Raw genomic sequence first — 17,655 nt, forward strand, 5'->3', positions numbered from 1 at the left:
TGTTTGTGAGCATCCCGCTGTCCAATTTGGGTCAGGTTTTATTTGCATCTTTAGGTAACTCATGGATCACCTTTTTTTTTTTTTAAAGGTTTTATTTATTTCCTTGACAGGGAGAGAGAGGAATCACAAGTAGGCAGAGCAGCAGGCAGAGGGAGAGGGAGAAGCAGACCTCCCGCGGAGCAGGGAGCCAGACACGGGGCTGGATCCCAGGACCCTGGGGTCATGACCTGAGCTGAAGGCAGACGCTTAACGACTGAGCCAGCCAGGCGCCCCTCAGGGATCACTTCAAAAATCTCAATGTAGTGACCCATGGGGACAGGCACAGCTTGCTATCAAGGACTATTGATAACCGCCTTAATGGTCCTTCTTATCAAGGAAGACCCCGATTCTCTTCTCACAAACTACCTTTCCAAAGAAGGAAATAAAACAAAAACAAGTCTGTGGGTGTAGAGCTGTGATAACAGAATGATTTCTCTGGAGCCAAGCCACGCACTCCTCCATGGAGCCGAGGTGAATAGCTAAACAACAACCAAATATTCGCCAGTAGGAACAAGTATGCAGGGCTGCTGATGGCGAGGAGATTACATAAGTTTATGCTAAGCTTTTTTCCCAATGTGTGCAAAATTAGGAAAAATTAGAGGCATACCTTGGAGATATTGTGGATTTAGTTCCAGATCACAGCAATAAAACGAATATTGCAATGACGTGAGTCAGATGAGCGCTTTGGTTTCCCGGTGCACATAAAAGTTATGTTTACAGTGCATGTAGCCTATGAAATGCGCAGTAGCTGTGTCTGAAAAACTAGGTTCATACCATAATTAAAAATACTCTGTTGTTGAAAAATACTAACCACCATCTGAGCTTTCAGGAGCCATAATCCTTTTGCTGGTGGAGGGTCTTGTCTGATGTTTAAGGCTGCCGACCCATCAGGGTGGTGGCCGTGGCCATTTCTGAAAGGAAGACAACCCTGAAGTTTGCCGCACGGATTGACTCTTCTTTCAGGAACAATTTCTCTGTAGCATGTGATGCTGTTTGGTAGCATTTTACCCACAGTAGAACTTTTTCAAAACTGGAGTCCATCCTCCAACTCTGCTGCTGCTTTACAACTAAGTTCATGTGATGTTCTAAATCCTTTTTTGGCAGAATTGCAGGGTTCTTGTCTTACAGGTCAAAGAATGAATCCTGTGGACACAAAAGGCTGAAGTGAAGTGAAAGTTTATTAAGTGAAGGTGAGAGCAGAAAGGAAAGAAAAAGCTCTCTAGAGTGAGCGGGGTCCCAAATGGGTGGCCACTGAGGGTGTTTAGGGCCGATCTCTTTTTGAAAAATTGACCAGGAAGCTTGCGGTCTTGAGATTCTGGTGCCATCATGGTCTGAGCAAGGACTATTGATAACCGCCTTAATGGTTTACTTCTTTGAGGTTTGGTCATTTTCTGTGATTACAGTGTAGCCACCAAAGAAAAATACTCCCTAACATTCAGGGTCGGGTAGCCTGGTTTGTTCCCCTATCTCTTGCTTACTTTGGCTTAGCACTCTTGCCTGCCAAGAGTAGTCTCAGAGCCCAGCCAGGGACCCCCTATCTCTCCCTGCCTGTACCTGAACCCTTCCCTTACTCGCTTTGTTGTCTTTTCAACAGTCTTCATGGCATCTTCACCAAGGAGTAGCTTCCATCTCAAGAATCCATTTTCTTTGCTCATCCATAAGAAGCAACTCCTCATCTGTTCAAGTTTTATCATGAGATTGTGGCAGTTCCGTCCCATCTTCAGGCGGCACTTCTGATCCTGGTTACCCCACAGCTGCAGTCAGAACGCACACAACAGTTACTGATTAGGTTTGCTGTCTTATGTGTGCATAGTTTGTGGTGCCCCCAAAACAATTACAGTGATAACATCAAAGATCACTGGTCATAGGTCATCATAACAAATATAACAATAATGAAAAATTTTGGAATATTGTGAGAATTACCAAAATGTGACACAGGGACATGAAGCGAGCAGATGCTGTTGGAAAAAGTGGTGCCAACAGACTTGCTCGATGCAGGGTTGCCACAAACCCTCAATTTGTAAAAAGCACACACTCTGCAAAGCACAATTAAGCAAAGCAGTAAAAGGAAGTGTGCCTGAATAAGCACAGAGTGTCATCAAGACGTGAGGCTGAAAAATAAGAGTGGGTCTGCTGCATGGCAAATCTGTATTTTGTGAGTTTGGGGGTATCCAGAACATAAGGTGATGCTCCAAGACACTCAGCAATCACTTTCAGAAACAAGATTCTAATGACTATTTTTACTAGGACCAATTCATTATTTGTTCTGCAAATATTTTTTAGAATATAAGAAATAAGTCAGTGCTTAACTGACAGATAACTATGCAAATGACAGGGGACCCCATGGTGGTTACAAGGCAGAACTTAACATTTTAAAGGACAAAACCCTTATATTCATGTACAGCAATTAACTACAGGACCGAGAACCATCTGTTGTGACTCACTTGTCCCCCAAGATGCATATACAATCCTCAAATTCACCTTGGTTTTTCTTGGTCCCATATTCCAAGGAGAGGCGTATCTTTGCCATGATTTTCTCATTATGTGTTAATGTTACCATAATGTTCTTACCGCGTCATCGTATTTCCGTATTTGGCTCAAGGATCATGTGGTGGGTGTCTATGTATCTCAGCCTGTTTTCCGATTTTCTTCCCCTCCATGTTAGTTTCTCTGTTCTGGCACGGAGCCAGGGTTTTTCCCTGGCGTATTTTCCAGCATCACTCCATCTCATTCCATCTCCCTTGGGAGGAGGCAGGGGATGGAAGAAGAACCACTTCTTGTTGGGCACAGCTTTCCTCACAGGGTACAAGAGCAGGTGCGGAGAGAGATGCTGAAATGTGTGTCCGTGCCTAGCGCTTCCTGGGCGAGTTGGATTGAACCTGTTTATCTTGTGAGAACAGGTCTCAAATCGCAAGCATTTATCACTTCAGTTTTAATCTTCCGATGCCATATTGTTCTCCTCAGAGGGAGACTTTGAAGCTAAAAACACTAAGTCAAAGCCAAAAGGAGTGTGGGAGGGGAGTTCAGCAATCACCAACCCATCTGTCCTACACAGGAGACTGGCCATCTGGGTCATTCAGTGAGGGGAGGTGTTCATATCAACCTCACCCAAGTAACTGTGGGTTTCTGCTTCATTTTAGCTACACGGACTCAAAAAATTTTTTTCTAAGGCACCACCTTCCTGTGATCTTATAACAAACCACAACTGACAAACTTCCATTTACCTCTAAAGAAAGGGTTTGAGCTAATTGACACGTCAGGCCAGAGACATGAAAAATCTGGGACCTCTCTGGTTAAGGGTAATTCCAGACCTTTGTCCCTATATCCCGCTGACCAACGACTGTCTAGCTCATGCTCTGTCCTCGATGTGTGGCAGGGGGTGTGGCCGCTTTCTGCCGGAGCCGCAGCGCTGAACTGTTGTGATTGGTGCATGGCCACACATCCTAAGACACCTCCTATTTAATTTCTTCCAGAACAAGTTTACTTTTGCCTTTAAGGGATCAGCTGTGAAATTTAAAATTCCATTCCTGAGTGGTAACTCCAAGTCCAAGACCCATTATCTCCTAAACATATCCAAATTACCTTTCCTACTGTGCTCAAAATATCAAAGATTCAACTACTTGAATTCTCTTATCCTTGTTTGCAGTTAAGGAAACTGCAGTTTGGAGAGACTTTCATGAGACGCCCCCCCCAACCCAAAAATGATTTTACCTTCTTTTTATGCAGCTTCAAACCTGCAAGACTTAGCCTGTCCAGGGAAATTCAGGGCAACATTTCCACCAATATCTTAGGACTGGAAAACGAGTCATCAGTGAGAGAGCTAAAATACGTCCCAATGTAGCGGGACTTTGCCTGTGAATATTCTGTCCACTGTAGCATGCCGTGGCTTCCTCCTCCAAAGACACAATGACCACTAACGCCCCTCCACCTTCATTTGGACATTTTACTATTTCTAATCAATCAGATGTTATTAATATTTTTTTCAAAATTTTAGATGCTCATGAGAAATAATTTCATTAAGTGGAGCCTGAGGTATTTCTGTAGCGTGCGTACATACATGCATACCCGCGCAAACACATACACATATATTTAAATGGACGTTATTTTTTAGGGCAGTTTTAGGTTTACTGAAAAAACTGAGCAGAGAGTACAGAGAGTTCCTATATATTCCCTTTATTCCCTGCCCTCAGTTTCCCTACAGGTAATATCTTGCACTGGTATGGTACATTAGTTACAATTGATGAGCTGATATTGATCATTATTATTAGCTAAAGTCTATAGTTTACATTAGGGTTTACTCTGTATGGTACAGTTCTTTGGGTTTTGCCAAATGCATAATGTTACAATTATGTATCACAGAATAGTGCTGCTGCTCTAAAAATCCTCTGTGCTCTACCTACTCATCCCCACCCCAAACCCCCTGCAACCACTGATCCTTTTACTGTCTCCATGCCTCTTCCAGAATGTCATAGACCTGGAATCCTACTGTATGTTGCTTTTTAAGAGTTGCTTCTTTCACTTAGTGATGTGCATTTAAGGTTCTTCCATGTCCTCTGAACTGGGTCTTTCACAGATCAGAACGTTTTTCTTTTTTTCTTAATGAAGTCCCTCTTACCGGTTTTTGCCTTCCTGAACCATGCTTTGGATGTCTTAAAACTAATCACCAAATCCATGGTCCCGTAGATTTTCTCCCATGGTTTGTGTTCCAAGTCTTATAGTTCTTTGTTTTACATTTAGGTTTACGAACAATTATGAGTTAGTTTTTGTGAAAGGGGTAAGACTTATGTCTAGATTTATTGTGCTACATGTAGATGCCCACTTGTCCCAGCACCATTTGTTAAAAAGACTGTTCTTCCCTCTTTTCCACTGAATTTCCTTTACTCCCTTGTCCAAGGTTGGCTGATTATGTCTGTGTGGGTCTATTTCTGGGCTCTCTGTTCTGTTCCATTGATTCATGTGCCTATTCTGTCACAAACACCATACTGTCTTGATTCCTGTAGCTTTACAGTAAGACTTGAAGTTGGAGTGAAGTCAGCCCTCTTTGTTTTTCTTCTTTAATATTGTTTTGGCTATTCTGGGTCTTTTTGCCTCTCCATATAAACTTTAGAATCACTTATAAATGACTACAAACTAACTTGCTGGAATTTTTATTCAGAATGCATTGAATCTGTAGATTAAGTTGGGAGGAACTGACATCAATAGTGAATTTTTCTATCCATGAACATGGATTATCTTTCTATTTATTTAGATCTCTGACTTCTTCCACCAGAGATTTGTAGTTTTCTCACATAGATCTTGTGCAAACTTTGTTAGACTTGTATCTAAGTATTTCTCTCTCTCTCTCTCTCTCTCTCTCTTTTTTTTTTTTGGTGCTAATGTTAATGGTGGTGTGGTCTTCCCCCCTAGCTTTATTGAGGTATAATAGACAGATAAAAATTGTATATGTTTAAGGTATACAACCTGACATTTTGACATGTTTACATTATGAAATAATCAGCACAATCAAGCTAAATAATATATCCATCACTCACATATTTACCATTTTCTTTTCTTTTTTAAAAATGGTTTTGTGTTTTTAATTTCAAATTTCTATTGTTCACTGTTGGTATATAGGAAACCTATTGACTCTTACATATTATCCTTGTATCCTGCAAATTTGCAGCCTTGTTTAATCACCCCTCAGTTCCAGAGGTTTTGTCATTTTTGTTGATTCTTTGGAACTTTCTACATAGACAATCATGTCATCTGTGAACAGAGACAGTTTTATTTCCTCGTTCCCAATCTGTGTGCCTGTTATTTCCTTTTCTTGTCTTATTGTCAACAATATATTTTCAGAGCAGTATATAACAACAGATATGATTATAGCTAACAATGTTAACCCTTTATGTCAAGGTCTATGCTGTTTGAGTTTAAGTTCTAAATATGTCTAATACACGAGTTAAAATTCTTAAAAGCAGGGAATTTCTTTTTTTTTTTGAAGATTTTATTTATTTATTTGACAGAGAGAGACACAGCAAGAGAGGAAACACAAGCAGGGGCAGTGGGAGAGGGAGAAGCAGACTCCCCGCGGAGCAGGGAGCCCGATGCGGGGCTCGATCCCAGGACCCTGGGATCATGACCCGAGCCGAAGGCAGACACTTAACGACTGAGCCACCCAGCTGCCCCAAAGCAGGGAATTTCTTTGAATTTATATATCCCTATGGCCTACCACAAAATCTGTTAATGGTAAGCACTCAATGCGTGTTCAGTGGGAATGAATGTAAGGAATTAAAAGAATTAATATCTATATCCAGGATCTCAGCAGAAAATAGAATTTACATCAGATGGTTCAAATCCAGAGACTGAACACAGTGGCTCTCAACCATGGCCATCCATTAGAGTCATCCAGGAGCTTTCATATTCCCTGTGCTTGGGGTGGGACCAGGCTTTACAGTGAATTCCAATGGCCAGAGAAGGTTGAAAATCAGTACAGTAATGAAAAGACTACTTGTGGAAATGTAAGCAAGCTAAGGAAACCAAAATGGGATGCCGAGACACTCATTTTATAGGTGAAGATGCAGAAGCTTGGTGAGAAGTCACTAGCTCCAGGTAATAGAAATAGTAAGTGTTCAAATGGAGATTCAAGCCCAGGGATGTCTTATTCTCTACTCCAGATAAAATAAATATTCTGCCTTCTAAAATAAGCTTTTCTCTAGATCAAAACGTCCCATTTGACCAAGCCTGAAGTTAAAAACACCTTCAAAGTAAGCACAAGATGCTCCTCCTCTTAACCAGACCAAATGGATTAAGGTCAAAGTTCTCTTTGTGTTCTCAAATGACTTACGGCCTGAAATAAAACCTGTCTAGTTTCCGTGAATAATATAAGACATATGATGCTTTTTCCTCTCCTCCCCATTTTGTAGATACAATCATGTCTGGACTTTTCTGGAAATGAATTAAATGGAAGCTAGAATGACAGATACTAAATCTGCTGGCAGGTGCTCTGGGGAGAGGGTCAAGGACGGTGGAAGAAGACGCTGACCTTTGATTAGAGCAAAAAGCCAGCGACACGGATTTGCAAAGCTTGGTTTCTCCCAGCACTGCTGGAGATAATAGCTACACCCTAGCTGTTCCTTGTAGTGAAGAACTTAATGCAGATACATTTTTTTATTTTTATTTTTTTAATTTATTTATTTGAGAGAGAGAGAATGAGAGACAGAGAGCACGAGAGGGAAGAGGGTCAGAGGGAGAAGCAGACTCCCTGCTGAGCAGGGAGCCCGATGCGGGACTCGATCCCGGGACTCCAGGATCATGACCTGAGCCGAAGGCAGTCGCTTAACCAACTGAGCCACCCAGGCGCCCCAATGCAGATACATTTTTAATTCATCTGCTACTCATTGTTGATTAGACTATGTAATGTCTAAATCTTCTGAGACCATCAGATGCATCTTAAAGTGAAGCGGCCTTCTGGTTTGGTGTAATAGTGATAGCATTTGTCTTTAAAATCCTTTACGCTTTTCATAATTCCCTCTCAACTCCCGAAATCATTCAATTTTATATGTATTGTGTGTCCTGTGCTGCACTTGCTGAGGCCTCTGCCCACCGCGGAAGGAATGATAAAATTGGTAAAGATTTTTGGGTGCAGCGTGTGCCCTGCAGCTCACCACAGTCCCCAGAACTGCCTGCTAATCCTTGATCTAGTTGGGTTGTCTGTCTAGATGCCAGAGGTATCTGAGTGTGCATCTCCTGTCCTGCTTCAGCCAACTCCCGAGGCGAGAGAAGAGAGGCAGCAGACGTGTGTTTTTGCACATGTGTATTTTGTTTGGGGTTTTATTATCTTGTTTTCCATGCAGAATATTTCCTAAAAATGACTCTGAATATTTGTACTTTTATGAGCATAGACTTATAGCCCAGTCCTTACCCTCTAGATTATGTAGTTAAACATTATGTTCATTTTCATAAATGAAATTCAAGTGTGACACTATATTTATATGGAAAGTTCCAAAATGTACCTAAATTAGATGGATTAAGACAGTTTAGTATGTGGGAAGTATCATGCAATTATGTAGATTAAAAACTACATCAGAGATATTAAAAATGTTTGTTTAACTTTGATCAACAAATGAGCCAAAATCAAATGGCTTATAGTTCTAAGTATTATAATTATAAACATTAAAACAGCCTCCATGCTGATGATAAGGAAAACTGACTTTTTTCAAGTACCACTTAATTGGTGAAGGAATAAAGTTAAATATATGCCTTCCCTGCCTCAAATTATTTGTTAAGAACAAATATCCAGGTACCAATCCATTTTCTGTTACGAATGGGTTGAAATTGAATAAAATTCAGGATACAACTTGTAGAGAAAAGACTGTGATCTAAAAGCACAAAAGAGTTGTGTGGGGACAAAAAGAAACAAGGAAGGAAGGAAGGAGGGAAGAGAGAATGAATGAAGGAGGGAAGGAGGGAAGGTTGAGATTAGCATTTAAATCAATAGACTAAACCTCCCAAATGTGGGTGGGCCCCATCTAATCAGTTGAAGGCCTGAGAAAAACAAAAAGACCAGTCTCCCTGAGTAAGAGGGAATGTTCTAGCAGATGGCTTCCATGTCACGGGCACCACCAGCTCTCCTGGGTCTCCATTCTGCTGGACCCCAGTGCATATTTGGACTGGTCAGACTCCATAACCCATGAACCATGTCCTTGTAATGACTTCACACACACGTCCTGTTGGTCCTGTGCCTCTGGAAGACCCTGACTGATCGCACACCCCGTCATTCTCCTTCAGTTACACACACACAAAGTCGTCCCGAGATACTCTAAAACAATACTTCTACAAAACAGAAGATCCTTGTCCCAGACACACATGCCTTTACTTTATCCCCAAGAGAGGCCAGGGCTAAAACGAGAAGTTTTAAAAGTGTAAACACCTTGGGGCGCCTGGGTGGCTCAGTCGTTGGGCGCCTGCCTTCGGCTCAGGTCATGGTCCCGGGGTCCTGGGATCGGGCCCCGCATCGGGCTCCCTGCTCCGCGGGAAGCCTGCTTCTCCCTCTCCGGCTCCCCCGCTTGTGTTCCCTCTCTCGCTGTGTCTCTCTCTGTCAAATAAATAAATAAAATCTTAAAAAAAAAAAAAAGTGTAAACACCTTTCTCATTAAGAAGAACTCTGAGGCATTAAGCTGTCAGGATGCCTGCACGGGCCACTGAAAACGCCCACGGTCCGCACCCACCGCCCCTGGGCACTTGCAAGGTGCCCAGGAGGAGACCTCTGCGAGGCAGCCCCCTCACACATCTCTGGATCTCTCCCGACAGAGCACCCAGGCCAGAAGGCTGGTGATGCTTCGAGCACCTCTGTCTCCACGAGTATGGAGCGGGCCCCTCCGCCTCCCTGGTCATCGGTACCACCTTCCACCAGGACTCCCTGCAGGTCCAGGCTCAGAGGCAGACGGGTGATGGGGGCCAGTCTAACAGCAAGCCGTACTTGCTTTTTATAAAACTAGCAGTCCCTACAGACTCTCAGCTGTGTCCAAAATCTAGTGCTTCTCCTTTCTGGCTTGTTTTTGGTTTTGTTTTAACTAATAAACTTAATTTTTTTGAGAGGAGCCGTTTTGGGTTCACACAGTTTGTCTTTACAGCGCCCTCTGCTGCCGCCTCCAGTTACTGCATCGTCTCTTACTCTGGGTCCACACCTAGCTGGGGTAGCGGGTGGGAAAGGAAAAGCCCTTCTTTAGGTAAAGCAAGTACTAATTAAGCATGATCTTCTACTCCACATCAAGCACCTTTTAAGACACTGCAGACATAGCAAATTTAAGCAGAAAAGTATTTTTTGACACTATTTCTCATTTAATAATATATAATAAATTACATCATGGATGACGTCAAAGAAAAATTGAGCAGAATAAAGTGACAGAGACTGAGGGGCTCAGCTAGTCATGAAGGGCCCCTCTCTGTTTATTTGTTTATTTATTTAGATTTTATTTATTTATTTATTTGAGAGAGAATGTGTGCCAGTGGGGGGATGAGCAGAGAGAGAAGGAGAGGCAGACTCCCCGCCGAGCAGGGAGCCCGATGTGGGGCTCGATCCCAGGACCCTGGGACCACGACCTGAGCCGAAACCAGGAGTTGGAGGTTTAACCCACTGAGCCACCCAGGCTGCCCTCTGTTAGTTTATTCCTGAAGCTGGTGTAGGCATTGGGCCCTATTGATGTTGGCAAATGCAGAGGCCATGCGGACAGAGCCGAGGGAACAGCATATGCAAGGGTCCTGAGGCAGAGCACAGGACAGTAAGTGAGGCCCGGGTCAAGGAATTTGGGGGGGATGCCAGGCTCCCTCAAGGGAGACCCAGCTTTATTCTAGAAGGAACAGGAAGCATGGGGTTCCACACCATCCCCTCACTACCTATCCTGAGGCTCACCTCTCTTTCCTTGGGTTTGTGGGTATCCTGGGACATTTGCAAATGGGGAACCACACAGGATGGTCAGGAGAGCACAGGGCTCCAAGGTCGGGTGGGGTGACTCTGCCTCTGTTTCAGGAAAATGCTTCTTTCCTTCCCGGTTCCCTTAGGGGCTTCCTACCCCACAATCTGACACGCTGACTCTCCCCAGTTGTAAAAGAGTTTTCTATGACCTGTAAAATCCAGTTCCTTTCTTCTTGATGATGGCAAAGACTTTATTTTCTTAATCCTCCCAGGAGGCAAGAGAAAATATTTATATTCCCTTTTTTCCTAAAGTGACAAAACCATCAGTTTTCCAAATTTGGAAGGTCCCAGTGTGCACATGCAGGCTGACATTGCAGACTCCAACATGAGAGGCATGGCCACCGTCGCAGCAGAGGTCCAGGTGCCACATCGGATGGGGCACATCTGGGATGCGTCTGAGCCCTAGCTTCACGGGCTCTGGCCTGGAAGGATCGGGAGGGGGGTCAGAAACGCTGGGATCCCAGAGCTTCCCACACTCACCTCACGGTTGCTACGGTGATACACAGAGCAGTGACACCGGCCTGGGCGCAGCTTCATCCACAGAGAACAGAGAAGAAAAGCTCAGCCCCAAGAGCCAGGATGGGATAGCACGTCATGTCCACCAACAGACGAACGGAGAGAGAAGATGTGGTGTCTACATGCAGTGGGGTATTATTCAGCCTTGAAAGAAATCCTGCCATATACCGCAGTGTGGGTGAACCCAGAGGACACTGTGCTAAATGGAACGGGGCAGACACAGAAGGACAAACGCCACATGGTTCCCCTGCCGTGAGGGCCCTAGAGTGGTCCAGCACAGGGAAGCCGAGCGGAAGGGGGGAGTCAGGGCAGGGGGGAAGGAGGGCGGGTGCCGTTCAAGGGAGAAAGCTTCAGTTGTGCAGGATGAACGAGTCCGGAGAGCTGCACCGGCCCTTTGCCTGTGGCCAACGGTGCTGTGCTCTCCCCTCGGAAGTCTGTCAAGAGGGTACATCTCAAGTGTTCTGACCACAATAAAATAAAATAAAAAATAAATAAAATTGATTATGGAAATAAAAAAAGAAGATGACAAAGAAAATGTAAGAGCTCAGCCATGAAAAAGTGGCCCCAAGGGATGGGAGGAATTGAAGGGGCCCCCAGGACTGTGGAAGCCCCAGCCCCAGGCCCTGGCCACTCTAAGCCCCCCAGTGCGCATCGTCAAGCTGATCTCCAGCGGGAGGTCTTAGGGGACGTGTGCTGGCCCTCAGGACCAGTGGGGCTCCCTTGCCCCCTCCAGCAGGAGCCCTGAGATGTCCTTGTCTCCCTGGGACCCCAGCAGAGTTGCATTCTGGCAGAGGGTGCAAAGGCCAGCTCCCAGGGCAGTGGCCAGGAGGCTGGGGAGCCCAAGCTGGGGGACGCCACCTCTCCCTGAATGGGCCCCTGCTCAGTGGATTAAGGCTTCTATCACTTGTGACCAGAAGATTTCTAACTGATTCGTTCGGGGTTTTTTTTTTTAAAGATTTTATTTATTTTTTGCCCGAGAGAGAGACACAGCGAGAGAGGGAACACAAGCAGGGGGAGTGGGAGAGGGAGAAGCAGGCTTCCCCCTGAGCAGGGAGCCCGATGTGGGGCTCGATCCCGGGACCCTGGGACCATGACCTGAGCCGAAGGCAGACGCTTAAGGAGTGAGCCACCCAGGCGCCCCGAACTGATTCGTTTTGATAAAAATAACATTTAAGTTAAGATAGATAAATCATGAGGGCATTTGTCATATTTGTTGATAAACTACTAAACATAATTTTTAAAATCAACAATTATATGAGATGAAATGATTAAAGTTCCCTCATTCAGTTTGTATCTTTTCCATCAAGGGTCTTGTGATCTGATTCTATCATGACAAAGTTACTTCTGTGCAGCATGGGCTGATTACTTAGTGGACAAGAGATGTTACCTATGAAGTGACCCAATCCATGTGAAGTTCCCCAGGATCCTCTGGAGGAAAAAAAAGTAGAAAGCAATAAATACCTCTGAGTCCACAGATGGAAGACATTTTCAGTGATGTTTCCACTGGTCTGAAGCGAAAAATAAATACAAATAAAAAGTTAAATTCTCATTTTTCTATATTCTTAACCTAAGGAGGCGTTTTTTTGTGAGCAGTGGGGAAAACAGTAGTGAAGTGAGCACGTGCCGCTGCTCCAAGCTCTTGGCCTGTGGATGGGAAGAGAGCCACTGCCAAACCTCCTTCCACCTCGGCACTTGTGCTGCTGTGTGCCTGTAAAAGCCTTGTGGTCCCCGAGAAAGCAAACAGAGTTCTAGTTAAAATTCATAAAGAAATGTAAGAGTCAAAAATCCACGCAGTTTTGACCTTACAGTACACTCTCCCTCTCGGTCCTTTGTGTGTCATCTTAAATCCAGTTTCTTTCTGGGTCTCATAAGAATGAGATTTTCACTGGGAAATTCTATACCACCTTTTACTGGTCCCTCATATGCCCCAGTGTACAATGGCCTGAGTGCCCCCTAAGCCCCCTATTCCAAGCCTCCGAGCCTGGAGTCTGTGTCCCCACCAGACACACAGACACCAAGGTAAGCTCATTCATACAACAGTTGGGTCACTTTAGTCATAAAAGTCAACCAATTTCTCAGTTGGCTGGTTGAACTTTTAAAATTTATTTGTTCAGGGGCGCCTGGGTGGCTCAGTTGGTTAAGCGTCTGCCTTCGGCTCAGGTCATGATCCCGGGGTCCTGGGATCGAGCCCCACGTCAGACTCCCTGCTCAGGGAGGAGCCTCTTCTCCTTCTCCTTCTCCCTGCTTGTGCTCACTCTCTCTCTGTCAAATAAATAAAGAAAATCTTTTAAAAAATTTATTTGTTCAACTGCCTCTTCACATAAATTTTATTTTTTCTTTTTTTTCACATAAATTTTAGAATTTAGTTATGGCAACAACTTCATCTCTACTGAGGGAAATTACATGTTTTAAAAGTCTATGGAAACAAATTTTTAATTCTTCTTCAGAGAAAATGACTAAATAAATTGATAAGCTATACACCTTTGAGATTTTGTCATAAGAGTATCTACTTTTTTGCATAAAATATCTGTGTAGGTTACCAATCACTACAAAAATTGTTGCAGACCACCCTTGTTGTATGTGAATATGATTGAAATACTGATGAAGCATCTTTTCCAGTTGCTTCCCCGGGAACCCTGTCACAGGCTGTCATGGCTTCCGAGTGTGTGTGATTCTGTAACAGTCTACTCATAACATTCCTCAACACCAGCATTTTCCAAACTACAAACAGGAAACACCAATTAGGAAACAATTGAATGTCCACCAACAGGAAAATGGGAAAACCAAGGGTGGTACATTCATATAATGAAACAGTACTCGACAACAAACTCGATCAGCTGCTGATACACAGCAACATCGATAGATCTCAGAAACACTGTGTGGTTCTAGAGGAGCCAGACGCAGCACACATGGGATGCAGGAGTCCACTTACGCAGGGTTCTGGGATGCGGGGGAAGCTGCTCCGTAGTCATGGAGACCAGATTAGCGGCTCTCTGGCGCCAGCGAGGGCGCGTGGAGACAGATGGACTGCAGGCCACAGAAAACATCTTGGGGATGGCAGTGTTCTCTGTGCACTTTTGTGGAAAAGGGATGCATTTTGTTTATGTAAATTATACTTTACACTGTTGGTTGATTTTTTTTTTTTAATAAGTGTCCTATGAGATGTTCAAATGTGCTCAGCAAGAATGGAGTGATGTGGTGGTGAGCCAACGCTGGGGACAAGCGGGCAAGAACAGTTAGACTGGGTCAGTTGTGCGGGAGTTCCCTGAACCGCAGTGCATGTGTGCGGGGGGAAAAGCCACTCCCGCAGTTCTGAGGATGGAGCAGGAGGTGTGCCCTCCATCACAGCTGCTCTGAGGGGCTCCAGGCGTCCACACAGCGGCTTCAGCACCACCAGGGCCACCACACACCCTGTCCAGAAACATGTTTCCTCCTCATGCCACAAAAATCACAACAACAACAACAATAGCCACCAAGTGGACTAAATTGAAAAATAAAATCTCAGTGAAAAGCTCGTGCTGTTGGATATTTGGGACGGTCATCCTGAAAGTCCAGTCTGACCTCCAATCCCTAAGCACACATCTCTCAGGCTTCCATGTTTCTCTGTTTCATTATTACACTCAATCAGGCGTTCCTTAAACTGTCACCATGGCATTCCTCAGCCTGAGAAAACCAGCTTTCCTTTTCATTTTGGAATAAAAGCTAGGAAAATGCCATTATTCACAAAAACGGGAGTTTATACCCTTTATAAACTAGTGTTATTTTAATATGAACATTTTGGGGGGAAATCCGTTATATATTCCTGAAGTATCTTCTTGGCATTTTGTAAATGACCATGCAGATGTCCACCAGGCACTGCTTAGGAGGCAATCTGCAACATACCGCAGCTGAGGACGGAAGGGAGGCCCCAGAGGCTGGGGGAACAGAGGGGCACCTGCTCTTCCAGGCAGGTGAGTGGCGTCCAGAGCCCAGGCATGCCTACTCTTGCATCCCCTTGAAACTGAGGCAAAATAACAGTGTAACTTCTAGAAATTCACACCCCTCCAAAAAAGTATGATTTTTCATAATATTCCTAGCTTAAAAACAACAACAACAAAACAAAACCAAGAAGCCACTGTTCTGACATTTGAAAAACCAAATCCAAATTCACGTTTTGGAGTTTGTCAATGGAAAGGTGATATAGAAGCTTTCCAGAGATGTCTTTGGGGAGGTTAAAAATTGGTTCCAGTGATTTTAGTAAGAAAAGTCATCAATGCATTTAAATTAAAATCTAGAGAAAATAGAGAAAAAAATGTTTAAACATTTTTTTCCATCAAAAACAAGCCAAATGAAGTAAGAAAATACTGTAATAAGAAACTTACTTACCCCCAGCCAGAGAAGCACTCTTTGTGAGAACCAATGGAAAGGAGCCCAAACTGCTGGAACCCATTCCCTATGAATTCATAGCGTGATAAATGTAAAGAAAATAAAAGACCTCAAGACTGTAAAAAAAAAAAAAAAAAAAGAAAGAAAAAGAAAAAGAAACTTACTTCCAAAGGATCTATTTTGAAGAGCCGCAGAATCAGAAGAAACCAGGCCATAATCTTTTGAACCAGTTCTTGAAATCGTCCGCTCTTGTTACATCTGTTGATCCTTCTTTGATTCTATTGACTGACATTCAAGTCTTACAGTAAAAAGTGTATAATTTATATTCTCTCACTGTAGGAGTATGAGGCCCATAGTCCTTGGAAGCCTGTATCTGAGAACTATCTGGATCAGATTACACATTGATTTGCTCTTGGCTTTGAAAATGGTTTTAGTTCTGTTGCAACCCCATTTAAAAGCACCTATTAAAACACTCTGGTACAATCTATGTGCCTGGCTTTTGAAACCTGCTTCAGCAACAAAAATACCATTTGCTTAATGCCCATGTCAGCTTATGTGACAGCAGTGTAATCATAGGCTTGAGCAGAAAATCAATAGTTGTAGCACCTGAAATACTGTAAAGAGATGAAGAAAATAAGAATTTTTAATTATTTTTCATGCCTTGGCTATTTAAACTCACTGGTCTTTTAAAATGGATTTCCCTAACAGGACTCAGGGATCCGTCTGCTACCAGTTTGCTTGGCGACATGAAGATGAGTTTTCTACCTCATTGTGGCCCTTCCAGTGGATGACCCAACCGATGGGATCCGTCCCCAGAGCCAGGCCCATACATTAGCTTGTGGTAAGTGACCTTCATAAAGGGAGGCTCCTCAGGTACATGTAACACAAGGCTTCACAGCCAGGCGGCATGAAAAGAGTTAGTCCTAGCTGAAGATTTTCGCTCGGTAATTCCGGAGTGAAAGAGCTGAAGGCACTTATGTGGCAATTAAGTATGAATGTGCTCATTTCCTGACAGGCCAACTATGTGACTCTCACCCAGGGAAATCTTCCACCGATTCAGCACTGCACAGACGATGCAATCAGAGCTTCTGTGGGGGTGACGTGCAGCAGCGCTTCCAGATTGAGAGTGAGCTCACGTCGCGTGCTTGACAAGTAAGCGTGTTCCTATGGGAGATAAAGGGTATAAGACAGCCATGGCTTACTCTAGCTTTTTGTGTTATCCTTAGAATAATTAGGTTTCCAATTCACAGAAATGCTGAGAAAGTGCAGATTTTGCTGGGTGCAAGAAGACGAGCGTTCCTTTCCTCAGTTCGTTCCCTTGGTTTCTACCTTCTGACCTTCCCCCACACTGAGGCAGCCAGCAGGCCCCGTTTCGGGAAGTGTGGCTGCTGAGCAGGGCCTCTCAGCTCCTTGATTCCTACTTGGGAAGAGAGGTCCCTGCTTCTGAGGCTCCCCATTTGTGAAGGTCCTCATCAGCACAGCAGATGGGGAAAGATGGTGAAAATCTCTCCCTTTTTGTGCACATATAAACAGAAGGCCATCCGCATGCTTGCTGGCTTTCTTCCGTCCTTGTGGGACCACACAAAATGAGCCTCCAATGCCAGTGGCAGCACAAGGAAACGAATGGCAGATGCAGGGGACCCGCCAAGCGAGCAGATGTTGGTGCCTTGGGTGGAACTGCTTGTCCTGGCTGCAGAGTCTCTGAGGGGCACTGCGGCACCTTCTGCACAAACCACTCCACTGCATGAATCACGTGTGTTTGTCTGAAATCACATAGAGAAATATATCCTGTGAGGAGTCTGGCCAGCAGCATAGCTCGAGTCCTCTCTATGTCATGGGTTCTCGGCGTGCCAGGGTGGGATGCCTGTCCCGTGTCCCGCTGACACGTGCAGCAGACAGGTAGTGCGTCCCAGGAAGGGTCCCCTCCCTTCTGTGCCACGTCAACCACAATGCCAACGAGCGGCTATGAAGAGCATGCACAGTGAAGCCTGTGGGCCAAAACCAGCCTTACACCTATTTTTTTTTCCCACACTGTGCTTTTAAAGGAAATGTAAATGGTTCGAACATGTAAAATTTGAGAATGGTCACATTAAAATGTCTAGATTCTGGCTTCTCCTGAAAAATCAGTAGCTCCAACCCTCCAGCATGGCAGGAGCTGCCTGGGCTGAGAAACGATGACCTTGCAGGATGGTGTGCCCAGGCCCTTCCAAGCCCATCCATTCACTTACCACTCAGCTCCCGGGGACGGGCAGGTGGCCACCCTCCTTTAGAGAAATGACAGT

At 44.4% G+C, this 17,655-nt stretch overlaps 1 long non-coding RNA gene across 2 annotated transcripts; it reads right to left on the reverse strand.

Moving 5' to 3' along the window:
• Positions 1-371: 371 nt before the first annotated feature.
• LOC112838661 (uncharacterized) lies at positions 372-16,042 on the reverse strand. Of its 2 annotated transcripts, none has more exons than XR_003212024.2 (3): positions 15,538-16,042; positions 1,611-1,793; positions 372-1,182 (listed from the first exon to the last, which is right to left on the reverse strand). It is a non-coding gene; the product is annotated as an uncharacterized lncRNA (long non-coding RNA). The 2 variants fall into 2 exon arrangements; XR_012374086.1 differs by lacking the exons at positions 372-1,182; positions 1,611-1,793 and adding exons at positions 14,013-15,278; positions 15,374-15,440.
• Between the last annotated feature and the right edge of the window lie 1,613 nt (positions 16,043-17,655).

Source organism: Callorhinus ursinus, unplaced genomic scaffold (genome assembly GCF_003265705.2).
Source record: "Callorhinus ursinus isolate GAN/ISIS: 27379988/994484 unplaced genomic scaffold, GSC_fseal_2.0 scaffold28, whole genome shotgun sequence".
Classification (NCBI taxonomy): Eukaryota; Metazoa; Chordata; class Mammalia; order Carnivora; family Otariidae; genus Callorhinus; species Callorhinus ursinus.